This window comes from Atractosteus spatula, chromosome 4 (genome assembly GCF_055471065.1).
Source record: "Atractosteus spatula isolate fAtrSpa1 chromosome 4, fAtrSpa1.hap1, whole genome shotgun sequence".
In the NCBI taxonomy this organism is placed as follows: Eukaryota; Metazoa; Chordata; class Actinopteri; order Semionotiformes; family Lepisosteidae; genus Atractosteus; species Atractosteus spatula.
Window position 1 is genome coordinate 66,116,390 of NC_142709.1, and position 24,450 is coordinate 66,140,839.

The 24,450-nt window shown below is 37.9% G+C and overlaps 1 protein-coding gene across 3 annotated transcripts in view; it reads right to left on the bottom strand.

Moving 5' to 3' along the window:
- The window catches only part of pik3cb (phosphatidylinositol-4,5-bisphosphate 3-kinase, catalytic subunit beta), a 73,093-nt gene that overhangs the window by 41,405 nt on the left and 7,238 nt on the right, over positions 1-24,450 (bottom strand). The window contains exon 1 of one of the 3 annotated variants that reach the window (XM_088913311.1): positions 14,728-14,799. The exons of the other annotated variants lie outside the window; for them this stretch is intronic. The gene's annotated coding sequence lies outside the window, so the exon portion shown is untranslated. Of the gene's footprint in view, positions 1-14,727; positions 14,800-24,450 lie in introns of those variants that run through there. 3 annotated transcript variants of the gene reach the window in all.

The window sequence follows — 24,450 nt, forward strand, 5'->3', positions numbered from 1 at the left end:
TACTGCTACATCTGTTCTCTTTCTTTTTCTTTTTCCCGTTTACAACCACTTTTTGTGCAATATATGCCAGGGACCTGTGCAATACATTTATATTTATATCTATAGTTACATCTATATTTATATTCATATGTGTGATATGAGTGTGATACGATTTTCTGTGTACTGTTCTGTTCTAGTTTGTTCTTGTGCGTCCGGACTGTGAGTAACTCTTGTATTGTATTGTATGTATTGTACTATTATTATATAATTCGTTACACTGTGGCTGTGTTGTGTGTGTTAAGCTGCTGTTGCACTGCAATTTCCCTCACGGGATCAATAAAGTATCTATCTATCTATTTTAACTTAAAGGGAGAAGTACATCTATACCCCTAAAAACTCAAGCATTTAGAATGATTACGGGAAACGTGGGTTCTGAGACACCCAACCTTAACTGTTTGGTTAATCACCAAAAAATGTATGTCCTCCTTGTACAGCACACACTGGTGTGAAAGTTCTTAGAGGTTTTCATTTCTAAGGTACCCCAAATCAGGGCTTCTCGCATTTTAATTCATTGACCATGTCTGTGCTGGTTTTAACAAAGCCAATTTCAAGGAAATGTGTCAGATGAGGCTTTGAAGTGAAAACGGCATATTCTGAGACAACCTGATAGAGGTGAAGCCCATCTAATTTAAATGCAGATCAGGTCTTTTTCTAGGAAAAATGTAAATCTCTTGACATCTGAATGAGATGGTACAGAAAATACTGCTATTTGACTTTCAAACTCAGTTAGAACATCCTAGAAAGACACTTTTTCCCCCTCTGTTTTGCAAATTAATTTACCTGAATGCAGACAAATAGAACACTGATCTGGGCTATGTACACTTTTTTGTGCATGTTGTACAAGCAATTTGCAACAAGTTACACTGAACATATTTAGCAAAGGAGTTGAAAAATAGTGTAAAAATATGGAAGGGATGCCAGAATAAGAGACTATTTGAATGTGATTCTTATTTTAATGTCACACTAGGTTGCCTTTACAGAATTACTGTCTGAAAGGCTGAGATTGAATGGAACACAGTGACAACCTGTGTGAATGTGGTAGTGGAGGGCTGTGCATTACACATCAGGCTGCTCAGCTATCAGTACGGCAACCAGCTTGGTCTCCTCTTCCTTGCTGGCGCTGCCACAGTCAAAGACAAGAGACATGCCAACTAAATTTGCTTTGTTGCATGTCCTTCTTTTATAATTTTTTATTTCCTTGGAGGGAAGCCAACGTTTCTAAAAATAATAGCCTTTGAAAGATAAGCCTTTGTTCAGTAAAAAAAAAAAACACCCTCTGGGAGCAACAGGATCGAAGTAGAGCTAAAAATTTGTCACGCCCGAAAAAAAAGGAGAACTGTCCTCTCATAAAAGACACCATAAAAACAGACATGGCATTTATCCTAAGGGGACAATAAAATCATTACAATCATACAGATACACACCACTTCAGTGAGGGCCCTATACAAAGGCCATATCTAAAAATATAACTGCTTTTGGGCAAAATAAGGATAGCATTTAGTGTATTTACAGGCAAATGAATCTGAAGTTGTAAAGTTATTCCTAGTGTCAGAGACCATTCAGTGGACTGGCAAACTAAAACAGAAAATCATTTGTAAGAGGGCCCATTTCTTCATTACAAAGTATTAATCATATGATCAGCACGGTTTCACTAGATAGTCCATTCCTACTCAGCATCTGCTATTAAAAAGATTTTCTAAATAGCTTGATCTCTCAAAGCATTTCCCTGCTTTTAAAGTCCTACTAATCCACAACAAGAGTGAAATCATCGGATGTCAGCATGGCTCAAATACCTTTACAAAGGAAATGCAGTTGAGTAATTTGACACGCGATCTGTTCCACACTCAAAAATTATGTTTTTATCCAAGATAATGCCACTGTGTCGACTGCTGTAGGGGACATGTTGTTCTCTAGAGATGTGGTATTGTTTGTATCCAGAAATAAAACACAGCAAAGACTATGTAAACATTTCATTACAAACCACACATCTGTTCACTAGCTTAGCTAGGTGGCTATATGGCATATTTAACAGCCTCCCTTACTGATAAAGACCTTGTTGTATCAACACTAAGTTTTCTGTTAATATTTAAAAGTTAGGCCTATATAAACGCATTGTATATAGACCCTGACTTCATAAATGTCTCTATTGTGCAGATCATTCCCTTTTCATGTGCTTTTAACCACAAGACAACCTGGACGTTTGGTTAGACCTAAACGCAGCCACCTTTAAAGGTGGAAAACTATCAGTTCTGGTCATATTAACAATAGGACTACTTATGTTACTCATACACGTATACTTTAAAATACTTTGTAAACTTCTATTTGTGAACATAGCACTACAGAAAATTAGTTGCATTTACTTTTGTATTTAATGCCTAAAATATACTTTAAGCTTTAGGTAATTAAGTGGATATGCCCTTTTCAGCCTATGTTGAAAAGGGGAAAAAAAGACTTTTACAAGCCTTCAAGTGTCACATTTTTGGCGTCGGGAGAGTTTTAAATTAAGAAAATGTTACATTCTTAAGACAAAGAGGACCTGAGCGTAGACATCGATCGATCAACGACAAATAAACAGAAACAACGGTATTTTTAAGGTCCCATAACTTAAGTCTTTAATTAAAAGGAGGAAATGAGGTACGTTATTCAGTTCTTGAGAGAACAATCTAGTTTTGGCACTGACATTCATGAAAGAAAATTCATACTGGGGTTTAAGAGACCACAGCAAGGGCTCACGACGCGCCATCGGGAGACATCACTGAAGCAGAAAGCAGAGTGACCACCACTGGAGCAGGCACTTGTCATGACCACGAGATATCAGTGAGAGTGAGTCACCGAGGGCGGGACCTCTGCCAGAACACAAACATTGGGCTGAGTGATTCACCACACTTTTCAGAGCATCTGAAAGGAGGCCAAAGCAGCCATCTGGATGTCAAAGATTAAAACAACCCAGGAATTTCAAACGGCTCCTATCCTATAATAGGCAATGGTATTCCGGCTTCTAATATACTGTAGGATTCCTCACTGTAGTGTTATACTGAGAAAAATCATAAAGAAAGATTACAAATGGCAGCAGACATTTGGCTCATTCAGTAGTTGGTAGCTGACTGATCAGCAGATCGCATCCAGCTGTTTCTTGAAAGAAGACAGGGTATCAGCTTCAACAAAACGGCCAAGTAGCTTGTTCCAAATTCCCAAAAGCCCCTGCATACAAGTTGGGAGGTCAAAACACAGAACACACAAAAAATAACAGATTAAAACATCTGGAATTATACTTTGTGAAAGCTTATAGCCTAAAAGAACTAGGAAAAGGAAAGCTAATGCCCGCTCTGTGGGACAACAGGCAGTTATGGGAAATGCTGGAGAAGCAAAGGAGCAAAACAATTTAGATCCTTTTCCTCTAATATGATGAGCGCAAGGAAAAAGTTGTATCTAAGCAACTCAGTATGATGTTGTAGGGTTATTAAGATAAGTATTAACTGCATCTTGCAAGATAGTACATAATATTTATCAATTATTTACTGCATATACAGTACACTGATTCAACTTTGTAATGGCGTCTCAATCCAGTTTAACATCAGCTTTGTAATAATGCAAAAGGCTTTGAACAAGCCGACCTGCAAATCATGGGACAGTTACTCAAGAGCTTTAATCTACAAGAACTGGATGCCAGTTTCCAGTTAGCAAAATGACAGCAGCATTACCTACAGAAAGAATATTCAGACCTGCACCTTATCATATCATTGAGAGGTACTTTTTCCCTTGTTTGAGAAACTTTTCTGTACAGGGTAGGTACTCATTTCTGCACAAGAAGAGCACAATGCACAAGTCATGCACAAGTCATGCTCATATAGCATCCGATATCAGTACATTATGTACAGTTTTCCCCATGAGTTCTGGTCAAACAATTCCCAGACCTTTTTTTATGGCTACTATGCTAAGCTTTGCAGTGTATTTAGGCTCCTTTAACCAACACAGAGAATGTGTAATGACTACGAAGGGTTCTGCGAACAGTAGCTTACTATCCACACTGCACAAACAACTCATCCCCCCTACAAGAGAACAGAAACCATAAGAAGTTTTAACTTCTCAATATTGTTTAATCCTCTCCCCCACTTTACTGAACTGAAAAAAGGGAACACGTTAGGCTGGACAGAATGTGGAAGTACCCAGTAAAAATCACTATAACAAGGATTCCAAGAACAGAAAGATTACCAACTGATCCATTTTTGGCATAAAAGACCAGGCTAACATGTAATGGTATCTTGTGCTTGCTAACTCTGACCAAAAACCTTTGAACTTCTGAACATACAGCAATTTAGCACAATATTGTTTTATATTAACACGCACCTTAATGGAAACAAAAAAAGGTTTCGGTCACGTCAGGGATACAGACCTAAGGCATTTAAGTACAATACCTTTACAATATTAAAACTTCAAGAGCAATTTCAAGTTCAGAATTTTTCCCTCCACATTCTCCCTGCATAAACGTCACTCTGACAGAATGCTAAACAGCGCGTGCACACAGAAAAACAAAGACGTGTACAACTAGCAGAAAGTTACAACTGCCTGAGCCCTAAAATGGAGATGGAGTGTGCTAAACGCAGTAAACAATACCACATTGTGTGCCGCAGACGAGTTAAAGACGCGTCCACAATAGCCTTCTGTCAAACCACAGCTTATCACGCTGTCAAACAGCAGCAATTCCAGTTACAGTACAAAAATACCTTTGTCTGACTGCTTTTCAACTGTGTCAACAGCATGAGTGAAAACTCAACAGTATATCAAACATGACCAACTATTTTTGGTCTCAGAGGCACAAGTCAGAGAAAAACAAAGAAATTACTTTGTCAGGCATGCTTTTTAAAAATAAGCTAGCCAATACTTAGACTGTCCTTTGACTCTGTAAGTGCTTTATGGCTTGACAAATCTCCAACAAGCCACTCTGAGGCAGCCTATTTAATGTTCAACTTAAAAGTACAAAGTGCTCTCAGTAACAGAACTATTAAATAAATAATAGAAAAGTCCCCATAGATTAACACTCTTAATGACTTAACATTTAACCTCCACCCAATCAAGATATTTTAAAGTGGGGCCCCATTACATGTCTTTGGAGTTGCAGTTTCTTAAAGTGGAGCTTGAGTGGATTGTGTCCCTCCAGCACAACCCAAAGTCACAATCATGACCAAAATGATTCCGAATGAATGCTCACTTGTAGATATCTGGCTCTGTCCTGGGGTCATTGACCTGGTCTCCTAACCTGGCTTTAGAGTCTCAGAGCGGACACCTTCTGTTGTACGCGACCCCACAGAAATAGCTGAAAGGCAGGACAATATCTTTAAGAACAGCCAGTGGGCCATTAGTAGAAAGTGGACTCTTAAACTCCCTTTCCAACTCCCTTGGAATAACATGGCTGGACTCAGCCTATAAAAACCTCTGTAAAACTGTTGCAATTCGGGGCACTGTGGGAAATACACCTCATGTGCGTCTCCTTCAGCGTTTTCCAGAAGTGGCCATTTTTGTTACAATTAAACTCATCTCAAACCTTCACTGGATTGCGCTGTGACTCCTTGCATCCCTACACACTGCTGCAACAAGACAAGCTTCTGTACTGTCCAGACTGTGGTCCAGCCTTGTACCATGCCAGGTACTTGTATCTGCGTCAGGCTCTGGCCTTACCGGTACTAAGCAGAAGATTGTCTACTAATGGAGAGATGAACACATGAATTTAATAATTAATTTTAGCTTGGCTAAAAACTCCTGCTTCAATTTCTACTATCCTAATAACGTATCTAACACAGAATTTCAAAATAGGTTTCTCAAATCAAGACAATAAATGAAACCTCAAGAAGCAAAGAAGGCTCAACAACTGCATTTTTTATTTGCCTTTTCAGTTTGGAAGTAATCTCTACTAGTTCTATTGCAGCTCACATGGCGACACAGCTGCCTGTTCAAACTCAACATGAATTATTACACCAGTAAGTGGTTAATGATGAAAAAAAAACAGATAAAAATAGGAATTCAACAAACACAATGGAGAGTTCATTGGTAAAGGCAGATCTGAATTTAAAGTGTAAAACATAAAATGTCCTAAAATGGAATCATGTCTTTTAAACTTTATACTGGACTTTGTTTGCCATTTTCTTCCAACAGCAACACAAAAATGGGGAAAAAACTGCAAGAACTACAATATCACAGGGGAATAATAGAGGTGTGGAAGACTACGGTTTAATGATTTTAGACACTGGTTCAGAAACTCTTCACACTCTTTCCATAACAGAAAAGCACTGAATCCAAACGAGTGAAATTAGTCCTATATGAAAAGGCTGTAGTCAAATGAACTAGATCATTCATTTCCTTCTTCATTTATATGTTACACAAAGGCAGGAATCGCCACACACATGAAATGTGTATGTAAAAAAGAGTTGTTTTTCCATTTCTCCGAACTTGAACTCCTAGGAAAATTAAAAAAGGCACATTACCAGAAAATGCATTTCCTTATGTCGCAAGAAACCGAAGTGTTTTTTTCAAATCACCAGAAAAAACACCAATGCATTAACTAATACAAGAGCAAAATAACCTAATCAAATATTGTATGATGGACATATCCCAAATTATTTCTTGTAAACTGATCTATAAGCCATTTTCTGCACATTTTCAGTGTTAATTGTCAGTTATATCACAGTATATGTAAAAATATTTTAAATGCAAGAATTTTTAAAATCTTAGAGTTAATGGAGAAGCTAGAAAGTATTGAATGACCCAAGACCATTATCAAAAATAAAACAAAATAAACACGATTGCACTCCACTGAAAACTCCATCATCCATTGAGTAAATGATGCAAACGAAACATGAGATTCACACTTACCAGCATTCAGTTTACATTCAGAGATCATTTCAGAGAAAAACACTGCAAACATTCTTTACATACAAACACATTCTTTCAACAGATTATGTCCAAGAAAGGTCTGAAAACCCACCATTATATACAAAACGACCATTAAATGTGTTAAATAAAATTTACTGTAGAACCTTGTAGGAAAACAACTACCATTATAAAACAATTTGAACTAACATTTCAGTGTATAAGAACTAGAAATTCAGGTGGGTAGCTGCGTCAGCATGCGTAGGCTGCAAAGGAACAAGTAATAGGTTTATTCCATGCTGAAAAAAAGAAGAAAGAGAACACAACGTTTCGGCCGTGGAGCCTTCTTCAGGTGACACCTGAAGAAGGCTCCACGGCCGAAACGTTGTGTTCTCTTTCTTCTTTTTTTCAGCATGGAATAAACCTATTACTTGTTCCTAAGAACTAGAAATGCCTAATTGACAACAAATCCAGCACCATCAATGCAAAACGTGAAAAACAAAGTTATCCAGATACCAAGCTACTTACTACAGCACACGTACAATGTAGGACACTACAGCTATATTTATACGCAAACCTTGTTTCAGCAACATACCAAATTACATTCTCAGACTGCTTTACATTTTATAGTATCATCTAATGTCTTTTACTTAAACAGACATTAAAAAAGCTAAAACTGCACCAGAAAGCAGACTGAAAAGCAACAAGATTAAAAGTAGAATAGTAGGAACTCCAAGGCTGTCCTGAATCAAAGTCTCCTGTAAAGGGATGGAATTAATCTAGGAGTAAAGATCCAAGACCTGACCAGGAGAACCAGCCCCCAAAGCCCACAGGAAGACAGGTGAATTTGATAGTGATGTTACTTTGTAGTGCAAGTATTCCGACATAAAGGAATGATTGTAAAACTAGATGCGATTTCTTTTTAAGTTAAGTAGTGAACCAATGTCCTAATATAGTTCCCTCCAGCATGATCTATGAAATAGCAAAAGAAATTCTAATAGCAGGTAATGCTATTACCTTAGTTCAAAAGGCCTGGAGGGTGCAATCCTACTCAGAAAAGATATAGTTATTCTAACTATCAGTGGCACATCTGTAGGTGCTGACTGGATTAAGTGAACAACCAAAGTCTCATCTCCTATAAATATATAAAAACAGTTTCTGGATATTTGTGCACATGCATTTAAATACAAAATAGCTCTCTCTCCTTATAGATTCCTTCAGTGCTCACACTGCACCCCGCCAAGAACATAACAGAACCTCACACCAGGAGCTAGTACTAGAGTCAACGGGTGTCATTTTAGAGACTAATGCACTAATCATCTACAGAATAATGGGCTTTTGCGGTGTCATTTATTCAAGAAGACAAGGCAACAGCCCAAACCCAGGACATAATGTAAAATAAAATGTTGCTTTTAGTGTGTGTTAATTTTGCAAGCTATGCATTTAAAGAAAGGCGTGTGCTGAAAAACTTTGGTGCCATAACCTAAACCAGGCTGGTTTCCTTATACCCATCTTGGTTAGGATGCACTTGCTTAACTTTGTGCTTGGCATAAAAGAAGCAAGAGAAACGCCACATGCCGGTCTTAAAATACTGGAACAAATTATTTATACATTCCACTTTTAGCACAACATAATTCTAGGTCTTCCAAGCGTAGAGGAGTAACTTGCAAAGTCAAACTAACCTCTCAGGTCACAAGAATTAGCTCCGTTTCTTGGAAAACACAGTTTCAAGGAACTGGCTTGACTGTACACTCCAAAACAGCATATGCCTTCAGCATAATTACAAACATTTAGATCTTTTAAAGAAGCAAACCAGGTGAAAGTTGTAGTTTTGGAAAAATGTGGCTTTTCATAGCAAACTGCTATATAAACAACAGATGAGGAAAAACCATGATCAAGTGATTAAAATAAACCTACTCCACCAAAAGAAACCTTCAACTTCATGCAGCAATCATAAGTAAAAAGAATCTCAGATCTGTAGTTCAGAAATCATCAGGGCAAAGGACCAAGGAGCAACTGTAGTACTGAAAAACAGCACCGCATTATAATCTTAGACATCAATCCATTGCAATCATCTTCTTAAAAAGCACCTTTCATGTGAATGTGACAGCACAAAGCATTTAACAGTTACCAGTAACTGTAGGCCAGATTAAGGACCAAAAGCCAGACCAGAAGGTCTTGGTTAAAATTGTGACACTGGATCCGTTTTCTTGATCTTGCAGTGCAGCATATTCTGTAAGCAGCAGAAAGCAAGTGCAAAGACTAACACTGAACTGAAGTGTTGGAGAGTTGGGGAATAATCTGACCTGTGGCTGAAGCCCTCTAAAAAAAGCTTATGTGACCAAGCAAACCTCTACTCCTCAAGACCATTAGGGATGAGAAATCCAGATTACTTTACTGTAAACCCTTCTGCACATGGACCCAGTTGAGAGAAGTGGAAGCCAATCAAGTATAACAACTCAGAAGTGTTTTTTGGGTAAAAAAAAATCCAACAAAAAAAAAGCTTCCTTACAAATTGGGGGGAGGGGGAACTCATCCTGTTTTTAATTGTGCATTTCTTCAGTTACAACTTTCAAAAGTACAAATTGTATTCATGTATTCATGCACGTAACTCAAAATACTTAGAAAAGAGGATGCAATTCAAGAAATGCAAGCTTACCTGCATTCTGAAAGAACAATCTCCCATAGAAACTATTCAGCAGGTCGCAAAATTACTAAAAATGCAAATTTACAAAGATGTGGCTACTTTTAATAACGAAAACTGAGCTGACTTCTCAACAGGGAATAGAAAATGCATTCAGATATGATCTGACAACCATCTGAAATGTTTACCACATTTGCTTTATAACCACTGTATGAGGTTATGGCTCCTATGTCAAAGTGAAATACACTAATTCATGCAGCAGAACTTTTACTTCAAGGCTCAGATTTCCAGAAAGGGAAAACACTTCTGGAGTCTGGCCTCCTCAGACCAGCCACTCCTAGTTAGCATTCAGCGAAAGAGGGCCTGTGCACCGGCATCTTGTCCATAACAGGCAACCCTGAGCAAGCAGAAGCATGCTCAAACAGACTCTACAAATTCCATTGCTGATTATTCTGGTGCTCTTTGGTACGAGCTAAATCTTAATCTCAAACAACACATTATAAATATAATTCTAAAAAAGTTTATAAAAGTATAATACTCCAGCTACATCTGCTTAAATCGGGGTAAACGCTGTGGAAAACTGGAGAAAATTCTGAAAGCAGAGGGGCACAATATGGTTACGAAGCCCCAAGGCGTACAATCACAGCGTAAGCTTATACTGAGGATTACATGGGAAAAAAAAAATGTCAACGAGGAGTGCACATAGCATTTAAAAATATCACACTGGACCTTCACCTATACATAAAAAGTAAAAGATACAAAAGCAGACTCCTGTTCGCAATCCCCATGTCTAAACATGGCTTCAAATAATCGTTTAGGTCCATTTCCTCAAAAAAAAAAAAACATTTAAACATCCAAATTATTTTTTGTCTTTTCATAAAACAGATTAGCGTTTTGAAGACTGCTGGCAAATACAGGTGGTCAAAAGCACTGTTAAAGCAATACATCCCTCTTTCAGCCAATACACCAAGCTTTTATTTCAACAAATGCATGAATTTTCTTTTTTTTTTTAAAGTACAAGAAATCTACTCAGGCTAATAACTTCTTACAGCACTTTTTCTATAACACAAGGGTGCCATTTTAAACTACAATTGATTTGATGCCCCAAACAAATTGTAACTAAAATTATATTGATTTTTGTCAGTTTAAAAAATGCCAGAAAACATTCTGAAAGGGGGAATTTTGAAAGAAATCTACAGAGGTCAAAGGATCTTTCAGTTCTGAGATCTATAGATCATATTGCACAATGTCAGCAGTTCCTCAAGAGTCAAACCATAATTTCCTCTTTTTCTAAACAAGAACAAACAGCATTTGGTGTACTGGAAGCATCAAGACAAGACCCAGTATAGATCCTGCTCAGCCACTAACGACCGTAATCAGGAAGAATTGAGAATTATGAGCATATTTCCAAGAAAAAAAAGTGCTTCCCCCCCACCACATCGAGAGCTCCAATGCAATTCAAAATCTTGCACAAGAAAACCTCAGACTGGTTTCACGGTGAAAAGCAGCATTACAAAGGAAATGCAATCCTAAACCTGCATTCATTTCATTAAGTAACTTTCAGAAAACAAGTTAGAACCACAAACAGAAAAGGCAGCCTTATACAAGATCAAGTCAACAAGACGTGCCGCCAGTACATACCTGGAAGCTAGCATCAGGAACTCATTCCCTTTTTTCAGTAGTCTGTTACTTTAGGGGTGGAAAAAACATGCAGTTGGTAGAATACTCAGTTAATATTTAGAGGGTCTTGCTGACCACACAAGCATTTATTCTTAACAGAGGGGGCAGCATTTACTGCAAAACCAGTTGTTTCAAGAACTCTGTTATGCAGGCTTGTAGTCACAAAATCAAAAATTTCACTAAAATCCAGGGACCTGCCAGATCCTTAAAGGGCAAACTATAGACAAGCAGAATCATTCTAATAATGTATTTTCTTTACTCTTGGACAACAACCTTTCAACTAAAGCAGTACTCAATGTCCAGACTAATGTCAATAAGCAGTCACCCATTAAAGGAGTTTAAAGACCAGAAATTATGCTCTGAAAATGGGTATTGTCCATATTGTCAAAGCAACACCAGCTGCACTCATGTCACATTGTTAAAACTGTTGTGATGTAAGGAAATACAAGACATTAGCCACCTGCCGACAGGAAAAAAAAAACATGGTATCCTGTCAAACAGAAAATCTAAATTGCAGCCCCAGTATTGCTACAGCTGTATATGATGCACGAGTGAATTTTTACCTTAACAATAAACTGAATTTACTTGACATTTTGTTAGTCCTCACACTCTTCAAATAAGAGGAAAAGCGGGTGAACACTTCTTTACCATATTACACAAAGTAGATTCCACTTTGAACTCAATGTGATCTAAATGTCAACTCGATGGATGAAGCAATATCTTGCTGATCTGCTGTGTAGAACTACTGACATATACTTGCTGCTGCATATCACCCACTTCACTGGTGGATGAAGTGGGTCCCCTACTATAGGTAAAGTGCTTCAGTACGGAAAGTGCTACATAAATGGAATTACGAATCATTATATTTCTAAGTATGATGTACCTATTACCAGTCTGCTTTAATGACTCATGTTTCAAATCAGAAAAAAAATTATTTAGTCACTAAATCCTACACGTACTATGCAACCCTTTGTACAGTACATGACTATGCAGCACTGAACTACTGTCATTTAGTATTATTCAGAATTCTTACATAATATCAAAGGATTCATTTGTGTGGAAAAGCAGTAGTAGGAGTCCAACACAAAGTCTTAACAGATGCTTTGCTTGATTAATCATCGTCTGAGCTAAGCACCTATCGGGATCCTACTGAAAGTCATGTCTTTCTGCTGGCACAAGAATCTTTGAGAAAAATAAGGGTGGAGGAAAAGAAAAAAAGATTCTTTGGATTAAAGCAAAAGAAAATACATATTTGGAGTAAGACAAAGGCCATCAGCTAGCTCATTTAGCAGGACAGGATATCCCATAATTGTTCTGAAATGGGCACAGAAACCAGTACGTTAAACTTCATGCTGTACTTCATGTGAGAATTTCAATGACACTATTGTGTTCTCTGGTATACAATTCCCCACAGGTGTACTTTCTTTCTGAAAAAGTGCTTTTATTTCTAGGGGAAAAGAGAGGAACTTCCAACCAAAGCTGCAGAATCATTCTGGGGTACACAACTTATAATAAAAAGGTTTGACTTGGGGACTAGATAAAAAAAAACAGTTATTCTATACTGGTACCCATACACAGATCACCTACGTATTTTAAATGCTCATTGAAACTAATAACTGAAAATATGCCAAAGATAATCCTCATTTAACATAAGTGGTAACACTCAGTAAAAAGCTAGTTGTTAAAGACTGTCCATGATGTAAAACCTATGGATCTGTACCAATAGATTAATACAATATACGCCCATGTTTATAAAACAATTTAGAATGAACAGGTGGCATTTACAAACTATCCTCAATTAGTATCTCAGACATGTCTGGAGTGGCTGACTACTTACAAACCACCAATCCACAAGTCAACACACAATCTGCAGTTTTTTACATTTAATTAGTGTGCAGAAAGCCAGTGTGAATGGCACTGCAGGGAAACTGCAGTTTCCAAGAGATTGGGATGAAATAAGGATCAAATCAGGCTAGAATGAGATTGCTGACTTGATGGGTCATAAGAGCTGCTTTTTTTTCCCGCTGCCTCGCCAGAGACTTTTTAGAACATTGGATCACAGTGTTGAGAGGCCCGTCATAACCCACATAGCTTGACAAGTGAAAATGGATTCCCCCAAGAAACTGCAAAGGTTGCATATGCACATGCACCACAACCAAACGAGACGGATGCTTTATTTACAACTGCAAAACCACAGGACAACAGCAATTAACAAAAACTTAGCTTGATCTTAGCAAGCAGTCTAGCATCTCGCCTCTCTGAAGGCAAACATGCAGCAGACACACACTCCATGCACTGCCTGCTCTAAAAAAAAAAAACACCCCACGACCAAGGGGATATTGTGACGTGAACTTCAAGAGGATTCCCAAGGCGATGATTCCCTTGCAACTGAGGAACATTTCAATTGAATCACAGAAGCCTACTGTGTGGACAGCAGCTCTACACCAGGCCCGACTGACGAGGCGAAGGTATCAGTCTGGGTGAACACCTGAGTCGCCTTCATTCTGAGTGGTCAGCTGCCTCTCAAAAATCAAAGTGAGAGATACTTGCTCTCCCTCCTCTCTTGCAGTGATAACGTGACAAAGGCAGCTCAGTAACCTGATCTTACGATGTTGGACAGCAATAATATTTCTACCAGGGCTAAGCAATCCTGCCCCTGCAGGCTTTCCGGGTCTCTTCAACACACAAGCACCTGAAGAGCTGGGAGAGGCAGATAAATTGCCCCCCTTGAGCCTTTAATGAGCTGATTTAAACTAAGAGCTGGGTAAGAATATGAACCTGCAGACATACTAACCTTCCAGCCCCATGCTTACCCACCCCTGCCTTTAAAGGGCATTTTGTTCTGACTGAGCATCTTATTCCACTTCAGAGTGTGAGCAGAGCCTGCTTTACAAACCCAAGGCCGAACATTCTGCAGGGCATAAACACAAACACAGAATGCCACAGGAATAATCCAACTAGCAATACCTAGATCATCTTCTGTTTACATCATTTCACCTCATTAAAATGAAGACTGACTGGAATTAACTTGAAAGTAAGGCCATGCAAGGATATGGAGGGGGTTTAAAAATATTCCAGTCGGGTTTTAGTACACATTGTTTAGCACTACATTTTGCAGAGCACCGTGAGTACTGCAATATTCTTTTTCGGCAAAAAGCCACTAATTTTTCAAGAAATTAACTTTCCGCCCACCTTTTAAGACACTTCTACTTGATCAGTAATAGCATTGTCAACTGAATTTCTAGTAGTTCATTTAAAGAATCAAAAAAAATTGAAACTTTTTTTTCAGATCATTGAAAACTTACCAAAGAAAATGATAGTGCTAGAGTTGAAAAGAACGGCTATACCAATCTCAATATCGCTGAGAAATTGCTTAGCAGCACTGCGATGCAGAAGGGAAAACACTTCTGCTGTTCCACCTCTGCATTTATACAGCAGTCCCCCTCCCCCCTTCCTTCATTCTATAATGCAGCAACTCCAAATGCACACACATCTCTTACTTGATGTCACCTTGAGACACTTATTTCCTGTAGCAATCCTTCATATTCAGAAGATCAAGGGCAGCAGGCTTGCATAGCATCTGAAAAACACACCAATTCAAATCAGAAATTAATTTCTAGATGGTGCAAACCCACTTTCACAACTGTATATCACATCTGAATGTGTGGGTTGTGGATTCCAAGCACACTGCTCTTCTTTGAATAGCAGTATGAGCTTAATATATACACACACACACATACACATGTGAAAAAAGGCTTAAACCTTGTAAATTAGTTTAAACGATAGTGAACCAATTTTAAAGGCACGGTCATTCCACCTGTGCTGTACTGAAGGCAGGCCTGGAAGCTTGTAGCTTCTAGTATATGCATTCAATGCACTCAGTAGCCAAGCAACTGTACAAAGCTCAAGAGAACATGCTACAGTGCTACTGCAAATACAGCAATTCATCTGCCCTCAGGAGCACTAGATTTCCTAAGTGGCGATGTCATTCCAAACGTCATAATGAATAAGCAGGACTTTTCCTCACAAACACCAAAACATCTGCTTACACTAGGACATGAACAGCTATTAACCTGTGCACATGTGGCTGTGCTCAAAAACAGCCATTCGCGCCGAGCAGCAAAACCATAGAGACTCCCAAAACGCACTAAAGCTGCTGATTATGCATGGAGAGAGGAAAAAAAACATATAAACAAAATTATACATAGTGCTTAAAACAGGGTAAACACCATCTTCGGTCGTTTTACAATTAAGGGAATTATTCAGATTTCTTGACAAGGGCCGACATTTACAAGCAAAGATATGTGCTGATTCATATTTTAAAACCAGACAGGTAACAACAATTTGCAAGTCAACAGCCCAAGGCATGAATGTTTCTCCTGTAAGAAATAACAACATTTAAACATTAACAGTGTAACTGTGCACAAGACCCACCCAAGTGGAGTTCAGTATACTCCAGTTGGAAAGAGCAGTCATAGATGTTGTGTACTCCTTTACATCGCACCAGTAAATTCTAGCATTCAGTTTCCTCCAGTTCCCAAAGTGTTGGGCTTACACAAACATTGAAGGAATTAATGGGTAATTAGAAATCAGTGCTAAACATACTTCAGAGTGATGTATCTACTGTTACCGCCCATTCAAGACTTATTCTTTGGTCTTGTAATTCTTTTCCCCAATGTGTATTTTTCAGAATAGCTGGGTCCGTCACAGATTTAACAAAATTACCTTAACCAGTTACACTGTAAATAAACGAATGAAAAACGTCTCCGAAATTTGAAGTGGCAAGCAGGTCTTCTTTCTCAATTCCTTAGCTGGGCTTATTTATATATTGTGTATTGGATAAGGAAATTTTTCTCAACTTTCTCCCCCTGCAACAGCTTAGAAGTTCTGCTGACAGACTGGAGGAAACTGAATGGTAGAACACAGCCATCCATTGCATATCTAAAGGGGTTAAAACAATTGTCTATGATGGGGATATTAACAGGCTTATTTCTTCTTCCTGTAAAAGCATTAGTTAAAACTCCACTACCATCATGTTCTTTAAAAACTACAAATGTACTTGTTTGTAGAGTTATCCACCTCGAGCTTCATGTTATCTGTGCAATTTTGCTTCACTTCACAGTGAGTGTTCTACTTGCCGAGGTCTAAATTTGATGTGTATCTGGTTTTAAAAATAAAGACACAAATATTGCTCACTTGTTTCACTAGGCACACTGCAATGCTATTTAAACATCCCTAGGAGATGACTGCTTTAATTTAACTTTAATTGCAATTTAAAATTTTAGAGAAAACAAAATATTCCCATGCACAAGGTGAGACAGAATATCATCAAAATAGGAAGGCTCCCACAAGCAAGAGTTGTGATCTTGTAAAGAGGGGAAGGCATGACCTAGAAAAGTAACAGTCACCAAAAAAATGCTGCAAACAGCAAATGACCTCAAATTACACAAACACAGCAGAAGATCAAATTGTGTATTTGTAGTAGCAACTTCAAACTCTAAATGAAACAAAAGGTGACATTGTACAAACTTCAGTTTTGAACATTTACAATATTCCCACGTTGGTTAAGTAGATTTCTTAGAAAATGGACTGAGTTGATCAACACAATGAACTGTGAAACTAAGAGCTGTGACAGATATAAAATAATGAGAGTGCAATAATGTTCTTGGTGTTTGGATGTAAGGATTTTGAAACAAGTAGAAAAGTTAATATATATGAACCGGTCAGGAGAGAAAATACAATTATTTTCCTTCATATACAAAAAAACAGGTCTAAAAACTAATTCACACTATGCTTTAATTTCTCCCGTCTTGATATACATCCTTAATATTCAGTAAATTCTTAGGAATTCAACAAAGTAACACTACAATAATCCTTTTTTCCCCACTAATCATGTTCATGCATTTTAACATTCAGTCACAAAACCTTCAATAAAACAGACCTGTAATACTGGCTAAAAAAAAATAAAATACATTTGTAAGTTTTCAAAAGGAGGAAAAAAAAGCATGTGCAAGATTTGTTACACTATTTAGTTAACAGATCTCCAAAGTTTCTTGTTGCATTTCCAGTATTTAAAACAATTAGACCTGTTCTTTGGTTCCTAAGTAAAATCCATAAGGGGTACCAATACTCTAGAGTAGTTTCACAATCTGTGAACCAAGCTTCACCATGTGCAATTTCTGGCACAGCCAGGGAGTACATCTGACAACACATCAAATGGACAGCTGGTATTTTTCAGAGGAAAGGGCACTTTGTTGTGGTAAGACAGTTAATCTAAAATTAAACCTGGTATTAAAAACTAAGATTTACAACTAAGCCAACGTAAGGAATTCTCAATGCATTAAAAAATGCTTGTCGCTTCCTGAACTGAGCAACAAACACAAGCAGGAGGATTAAACCAAAAGGACCATTCATGCTTCTCATGAGATTGTGGGGTAGAGTCAGGCAAGGAAATGTTTTCTCTAATGACGTCAATAACATCTACAGTTCTGTGGCTCCACTGATTACATGAGAGACCAAAACACACAATCTGACCTATAAGTGATGACATGGACTCCAGTAAGTGAGTTTCACCAACAAGGCAGCAAATTAACAGCATACATATAACAATATGTACATTTAGGAATACTAAATGTAATACAAATGAGTAAATGTGTGATTTTGCGTCTAAAGGAGCTTTATTCCATTGTGGGCTTTCTCCAAACTACTAGGAAGGTTGAAATATAAAAGTAAAAGGAACAATGAGACATATTCATCTTTGGTTCCTGCCAAGCATAAGAAGGAGACTCCATGCCCTCGTGTTTATGAAAGTCTTAATTTTCCTTCCAGAAGAAGCTTTGAAGACAAAACCAGTCAATGAAGGGATAAATCATGACAACGAACTAGTATTTATTTCGGATGAGCTTCAAATTCCAGTCTGAAAAAATGAGGAAAACCTTCATGCTTTTGTACAGTTACATATTAAATCTATATTTCTCACCTTCCATTTAATGTTGTGTTCAGCCGGCTGAAACAGCAGTATTCAGTGACCATAACACTATTTACAGCCAAGGAGCAGTCATTAAGCTTACCTTTTTAATCTAAAAAGTAATGAGCAGAGCATTTTTAAAACAAAAGCATGTACTTTGGGTATGTGGATTTAGAAGCTGCGAGACTGTAGCATTTTTCCCCAATAATAAACTAACCATAACACCGGGAATTACAAATCGCATTACTATAATATTCACAACAGAAGCCTTCTATGCTGTACAGAGAACAAACCAATTTTACAACTGTTTATTTCCTTTGAGGGATATACGCAACTGTATCCAGACATCTGTTGGAGCTCTGCAGTTTCCTATTGGAAACAGTACCAATAATTAAGTCCAATTCACAACGCCTATGAACAAATATGGAACTTGAGAAAAACAAATCTCTAGGCTCTGCTTTACAAAACCAAGCATCTGCCTGCCTTCTCTGTATAAGCCCTTTAGACAAGGTATTTTGTTTAGAAAGCCACTCACCTCCCCCGAGGCCTGCTGGGTGCAGTTAACTGATGAACTCTTGCTGTGGAATGCCAGGCATTCAGCATACATTCTCCAGTGCACTAGTGGTTATTCCTCAGTTATCAATGCAGAACACTAGCTCCCCACCTCATCACGCGCGCAACTTTCAAACATCTTTTAGATTAGCAAGATTATTTTATTCCTGCCAAGTGAAACTTCAATCTCTCATTAAAAGGAAAAATCATAGAGGCCTATAATACAGGAAGGTAAAGGCAGTGACAAAAAAAACTTTTGCAAAAACTACCACTCTGTCTCGCTGAAGGTTACAAGAGCTTTATTGCAGCTGGGTCTACTCATTTCCCAACTTTTCTGTTCCGAAAACTGTGCCTACATTTCATTCTGAGGGTCAAATTAATGGCGAGGGGACTCTTCATCAGAAAGTGAAGAAAGCAAACCCCATTTCATAGAGCACAACCTAATAGAAGGATATTAAGGCAGCGGACAATCAATAATATCTAATCATTTAGGAAAATGTGGGTCACCAAGTATATCAAAGCCAAGGCTTTTAATACAGGCGTGCCTCATGCGTAAAGCTACAACAGGAGGCATCAGTGACTTTGAAGGGGCGGGGGGGGGGGGTGATTGCTGGGGCATGCTGGGCAAGACCTTCAATGCCCAAGACAGCTCAACTTGCTGATGTTTCACAAACAATGGTGTCTAAGGTGATGTCAGTATGGAACTACAAAGGAAAGACATCAGCAGCACAGGGCAACAGTAGGCAGAAGCACACACTCTGGAACAGTGATACCCGTGGATTAATTTGAAGTGCAAGACAAAACAGGCAAGCAACTGCAGATCAATTAACTGCAAATTTAAAACCTGGGGCACAAGCAACCAGTTTTGCCAGGAAAAGTCCCCGAGAACTGCAGGGTTGGGTTACAGTGCAAAAACAGCTCATCACATCTGGCAATGTACATTTCAAGTCCATGGTAAGCGGCTAGTGGAGAAATGTTATAGTGTCAATTGAATTATCCTTTGTCATGTTCTAGATAAACATACGAGTGCCTAAATAAAATCTCAAAACTTTTAAAAATATCCTCAAGTGTTTTATTTCCACAAACGTCAGTATATTGAATTTTATGCAATCTAATTTCAATTTGATCATTAAGAATAATCAACAATGGCAACCAAACAAGGAGAAACGAAGTGGAAACTAACTAATCGCTCTTCTAATTCTGCTCTCCCTACTGTCCCCCAAGCCCGTCTACATTGTATGGGTGACAGGGCCTTGTCCTGTTATGTCCCCAAGCTCTGGAACTCTCTGCCCAAGGATATCAGAGAGTCAGCTTCTCTAAACTCCTTCAAATCCAGACTCGAAAGCCTTTACTTAACTGGTTCCATTCTTCACCCCTCTGCTTTTCTTAGTACCACCATCCACGGTCCCCTCTATATGTTGTAATTGTGTATTCTTATTTATTGTTGTTTTCATCCTGTAAAGCGCTTTGAGAAGCCACCCTTAAAAGGTGCTATATAAAATAAAGTTTTTTATTATTATTATTACTACTACTACTAAGGGGGGAGTCTTTTTAAACCATGAAAAGGGTTATGGGAGTCTAGAACAAACTACCCAGCCATATTCCTGAGGCTGATACCCTGGATTCTTTCATGAAACAGCTAGATTAGATCCGCAGACCACTTAACTACTTGCATCCAAATATGTTAGATGGGCCAAAACCCTTCCTCTGATTTGTCATGGTGAAAATGACAGCATTCTTTATATCATAAGGTTCAGTCAGAACTGTAACAAAACCGCTATAAGGCTGGAGGGTTTATGACATGTAATGAAAGCATCAGATGTACAATGAGTCATTTGGAGCTTGTGGGTTAAACAGGCTCAAAGATATATAGGCTAGAATATAAAGCTACAGGTATAAGATTTGTTTTATAGCCTTTATCCCTATATTTCCCTGAACTAATATAATTAACTCATTTGGGCCACTGCTTTCAAGCCTTTGATTTACTTGTTTAAAAAAAGTTTACCATTCCTATTTATTCTATTTCAGTCTGTTTCTTGTGAATGTTCTCATTCAAACTCTTGCTCATCTGAAGTTGCAAACCTCTGCAAAACTGTAAACCCGAGTCCGCATTCTCTTGGATCTGAGTACACTTCAAAAGCATAACGCATTATGATCACCAGTCCCTTACACTTCTGCCATTTGTTTCCCTCACTTTGCGTAGATTAGTCGACATCTAGAACGATATCCCCTCAAGCCGGTACTCCCACAAACCAAGTAAGAAGTCACGAGCCATGTTTGCAATTCTGTATCTAATGTCGCCGATCATTTTTCTCATGTAGACTGGGGAAAAACTAATGTTGCCCATGATAATATTTTACATGTAGGTCATTTCGAAATATGGTTGTCTGTAACATGCATGTCATGGATAACACCACATAGTTTGGTTGTTTTACCACCCTTTAAATTATAGTTAGCATTCACTGTCTCCACAAGATCCCAATTTAACAATTTCATCCCCTATATTCCTAGGTTGTATTTCATTAAACAATTAAAGACGCAGCTCGGATTGTGCACTTCATCCATCTCTGTTGTATTGAAAAGGATGGTTGACGAACATCTCATTCGAGTAAGTAGCTGTCAGCATGCGTAGGCTGCAAAGAAACAAGTAAAGGTTTATTCCGCACTGAATAAACCAGGGAATTCTTTTCAGCGTGGAACATGTCTTTCTAAGAGCAAAATCAATGAGCAGGCATATGCAAATATCAGTAAACTACAGGACTGGAATGCAACTTAAAGAGTCTCTACAATTAATGACCACCTTTAACTGGTCATTTAACATTAACTCTAATCAAGGCATTGACAAAGCAAAATAATGTAAACTGAAGGACATCTTGCCTTTTTTACTCAGTTTGAATCCAAGTTTAAGGCGCTCTCACGAGGAAAAAAAAACTCACCAAAAACGAAAAACTGCATATTATACACTTTCTTTTTATGTCTGTGCCCTTTAGACCCTTTACCTAAATGAATCCACTTCCAGTGGCTGAGCAGTCTTGATGTGAAACTCACAATGACCTTCCAATTAAATCAATAATGATCAAGAAATGTCCACTTGCGCACAACAGGCACACCACAAAAACACGAACAATACAAATTCCTTTCCCCTGTCGCCCCTTCCATCTCTTACAAGTTGCAGAAACAAAGGGTTGTAAATGCGGTACAGATCAGACAAGCCAAAATCAGAAGACCCTGTATCAAGTAAATACACAAAAGGTATGTAGTCTGATAAGTAACAAGTAAAACTGTTCCCTATCCATTTTATAATTTAGATTTCTATTATTGCCTGTTATATCCAAAGGTTTTCCCCAATATTGGAAAAAAAAACCCAGTACATTGTTATGAAAGTTAATGGCAACATTTAATCTAATTAAAAGCGAAAAATGATTTGACAAATTACTTTGTAAAAGGCACCAAATAGAATGGAAAGGTAAAAGACTGGTACAAAACATTTAAATCATTGTTGTCTGTGGATGGGATAAGGATGTGAATTCTTTACAAATTTCAGATACTTTGAAAAAACTTTGGTTGGGTTCTGCATACAGACACTGCCTATTAGAGGCATTTAAACTAAAATTTGGAACCCCAGAGACTTCTGTTTCAGGAGACCAAGAAGGAAGTTCCTAAGTTAATTAAAAAAAATATTTGGAGGTTCTCTTTGTGTTAATCCGCCTACAGTGCTTAGCACTGGTAACCGGCTGGGTCACATCAAAAGTAAATTTTAACGTGAAAAATGCAAACAAAACTACCAAAATACCCACAGAAGTCCATAACTAATTCTCTCTAGGTCACTAGATGATCATGGTACAATGGCATAAACACTGAGCTCAGTGTTTTTGTACTGACCTAATGTTTTCTTCAAGAGCAAGTCTTTTTTGCTCTATTTCAGCCACCACAAGGAACTACGCAAATGCGAAGTCCATAAACAACTCAATTAGCAGAGACCTAAAGAGGAAGCTGAAAAGGTGCACAGCTTAATCAGTAACCAGCTGTCCAGATACGGCCCTGAGCACTGCTAGTTCTCTCCTGTCTGCCACCAGCAGGGTAATACTATTTATAGAGCGAAGGGAATTGTTCCGGTGACCTTTTCTGTTCAAACCATTCTTTTTTCAGCACAATGAAATCTACAGGGACAACCGTGTTAATAAGTTACCTTTTCAGCTAAGACAGAACAAAGGTTTTCACAGTACACTCTGTTACCAAGATCAAACTCCACCTTGATTGATCCTCTCGCCAAGAATGTGGGATTGAATCAAAGCCTCATCAAGATGGACGCCTTGCTTGATTATGACTGGACAGTCAATGTGAAAATGTCCTTGCCAGTCTGAATTGGAGTTAAAAATCTAAGCAACGGTTCTTCTGACTACATTAAAGAAACCACAACAAAATCAGAAGAGCTGACTTAAGAGAAAATGAATTAAAATTCCAGCCAATATTAAAAAAAAAATAAATCAAAATGTTGGTTTTAAAATATTTTGTGGTCTCCACCTACATCTTACCGGAAACTAAGATTTTTAAATACGCCACCTCTCTTTTTGCTCCAGGTTTGGGTTCCATCCAAAAATATTTTGCAGAAAAATCATGGGATCAAGATAAAAATAAATTCCCTTTTATCTAGCCAACCTTTAATACTAGGCTAAATGCTGATGTAGGTTCACAAGCCATGGGAAACACCTCAGACCAAGTTCGAAAAAGGAATCCTTCAGGCAGTTACAGCACAGACAACCTTTTTTTGCAAGCGAGGTTTAGTTTGATAATATATGACCCAATCAGCCAATTTCAGAAAATTCCATATTTTTGTAGTCAAAATTCTGACCCAGTTACTGTTTACTATTCTTAAGTGTTCGTACGATGTCAGTCAAAGCAATCTCACTTCCTCAAAATAAATTGTGAGTCACTTCCTTTTCATGTCATGTTTCATTTACATGTACCGTATAACTGGATTTTTAGGCGCTTGTATTGCCTGGGAAGATTTTGAAAACCTAAATGATACTTAAAATCTCTTCACATTCTTTTTAATTTTTTTTATTTTAGAGAACAAAACAAAACCATTTTACCTATAAACCACCATTATTCAGCCTTACTTTTACAATACACTTTCAACTATACATCACAAGCAAAAATTGTCTATTCCTGTTTGTTCCCCTAGTAGTTTATAACTTTTAAACAAAACTATATACGTTCAAAATGAGGAAGATGTGTACATTTATGAATATGAAAAGGGAGGAGACTATATAAGTGTTTCTTCACCTCTGTTAAAGATAGATTAAGATTTGAAGCATGCCCCATGTAATCTACTGAAATGAACAGCATCTTGTCACTAGTAATCAGACTGCCAAGAACCTGACTGCTGCATCCAAAACATAATCCAGTTAAGAAGCAACAAAACATAAAACATACAAATTCCTGAATTAAATACCAATATATTTGCCTGGCGTCTTTATCCAAAGTGACTGACATTTACACCTATTTATACAGCTGAATATCATACTGGAGCTATTTGGGTGAAGTACCTTGCTCAAGGGTACAACAGCAGTTTTTTTTTATCTAGGATTTGAACCTGCAACCTTAACCAGAACTGTAACTTTTGCTAGGAGGATCAATCATGTGCAATTATGTGCAAGTCACACCTGAAGAAGGCTACACGGACGAATCGTTGCGTTTTCTT